Genomic DNA, 2,423 nt, shown 5'->3' with positions numbered 1-2,423 from the left:
TCCATGGCCCACAGTCACCCTCTCTCAGGTTAACTCGTGGCTGGCGGCACCAGCCAACCATTCAGAGCTGGCTCAGTCCTACCCCACCTCCTACCCACGCGAAAACCTTCAGGTGCCATCAGGATTCAGGTCTTTCACGACATGGGTGGTAGAGGGCTTTGTGCTGCCATTTGCACCTGCAAATAATTTTGGAGGTTAAAAATCCCAGCAGGCAAATTCTTAAAAAGCAGCACCTCAGCATCACCCTTGCACGGTCACTGCGATGCACTTGTGACAGTACTCACTAAGGAGCCTTGAGTGGAATTAGAAAAGAGAAAAATGGCCTGCTGATAAAAACAAAAGCCTAAAAACTCGAAGAAACCCTTCCTTCCCCCATCCCCAGCTAATCAGTCCAGGACAGAGCAGGAGCAGGGGTAGGAGGGAACGCGGGATCTACTTGATGCCGGTGGTGTATCTCCTCCTTCCCTTCTTTATTTGACCCTCTTTTAGAGGAATGTTTAGCAAAGCTGTTTATTTTGCATAAACCCAAGTAATAATGTGGCCCCGGGTGACAGGACCTGAATGAAGATGACAGCAGTTTGATTTAACGATTAGCCACCTGACCCGATAGCACCTCTGGAATCTCAACTGTGGAATAAATTCCCATTCTTCCCGCATGGGCTGCATGTTAATCACGGGAAGAAAAGCAAAGGGTGGTTGCAATAGGGCCATTGTTCCGGGGAGCGAAGGCTTGAAAAGAAACTGCCCGTCCCTGCCTGCTTTGTGCTGGCTTCACGCTGAGTCTTGGACACTCAAATTTCTTTTACTGCTTCTATATCCCCCCCTTCCCCTCCCCAACGAGACACTGGTTTCCAATGGGGCAGATTCAGCTGGGTTCATTCACCCAGGGGCTTGCCTTCTCCCTGAATTATCACTATATAGTTTCTAATATTTGTTTCAGCTGAAAGTCGGCGCTCGCAGCGCAGGAGTCTCTCTGTTTGCAGAGTTAGCGGAGCAAGTCGCTGAGGGTTCCCTGCTTTTTCCAAACATTCCCTAAAGCAGCTTAGCAAAGTGGTATGGCTTTGTTTTGAAGGAAACCAATTTGGGGAAAATCTTGCTGTGCTTTTTGTTTCCTCCCTCCCCTCCCCTCCCCCTGCCCTCCCAACTCTTTCAAAGCCCCTGCATTAAGCGCAGTGGTAATGGTACAGCCCTCGCCTTAGCGGGCTAATATTCACTTACAGTTCAGCCTTCCAGCTTGGTAGCACGGGGAGAGACGTGGCAAAGGGGAATTAAAAAATGATTGCAAAGTCAATGGTTTAAAGAGTAATTACAGAGTCATTAAAGGTTATTACGGAGAAACGTTCAGCTGAGCAGCGATTAGCATTCCTGATACCTCAAGTTCACTGTGGTTTGAGGGCACAAGTGAGACGAGTTGCAGAGGTCTCTGCCACGAGGGGATGGAAGCGGCTCCTCTGGGGCTTGCAGCCTCCCCCCGCGGCCAGGCACTCACTGCCCACCTCCTGCTTCCCCCGGGTTGCCAGCTCGGCCGTCAGCTGCGCCTCGGGATCGTAACCAGCTCCAAGCTACGCGCTGCCATGCCTTGCCCAGAGCAACACTCTCTCAGGTTAACTCGTGGCTGGCGGCACCAGCCAACCATTCAGAGCTGCCTCAGTCCTACCCCACCTCCTACCCACGTGAAAACCTTCAGGTGCCATCAGGATTCAGGTCTTTCACGACATGGGTGGTAGAGGGCTTTGTGCTGCCATTTGCACCTGCAAATAATTTTGGAGGTTAAAAATCCCAGCAGGCAAATTCTTAAAAAGCAGCACCTCAGCATCACCCTTGCACGGTCACTGCGATGCACTTGTGATGTCACCCCAAGTGCCCAGAGCTGCTGGGGTCTGGGATGCTCTCCTTGACATGGATGGACCTTGCTCAGCCCCAGTGGGAAGCTGGGAAAGCCTGGTGTCCCTCCATGCTGTAATTGTGAAAGTCTTGAAGAGCAGCAGGAACAGACAGCGTTGTCTCTTGTGTGTTTGTGTTTGTCCATACGCACTGAAAAACCCACAAATCAAAAGTCAGGTCTGTGGTGTTGGTGCAAGAAGAGTGAGTGAAACACTGGCCAGAGTCCCTGTCGTTTTATAGTAGAGAAGGCCAAATAAGTATTTAAACAGATAAAACACATAGGTAAAATAAAACTAAGTATTAATGGCAGTATTAGCAAGTTACAAATATTTAGGTGCAAAGCAGGTACCGCTCTCGTTGCTCAGGCAGTTGGTTTCTGGTCTGTGCTGCTGTTTGGATTTTCTTTTGAGCATTGAAAAGGGCATTAATATCTTGCCAGGAAATATTATTTCCAAAGTAAATTAAAAAAAAAAAAAAGAAATGGGCACAGTAAGCCAGCAGGAGCCCTGGGATACGCAGAGGCAGACCCTGCCAGAGCT

The sequence above is a fragment of the Egretta garzetta genome, unplaced genomic scaffold (genome assembly GCF_000687185.1).
Source record: "Egretta garzetta isolate BGI_Z169 unplaced genomic scaffold, ASM68718v1 scaffold326, whole genome shotgun sequence".
Classification (NCBI taxonomy): domain Eukaryota; kingdom Metazoa; phylum Chordata; class Aves; order Pelecaniformes; family Ardeidae; genus Egretta; species Egretta garzetta.
This window is presented reverse-complemented; position numbering follows the sequence as displayed.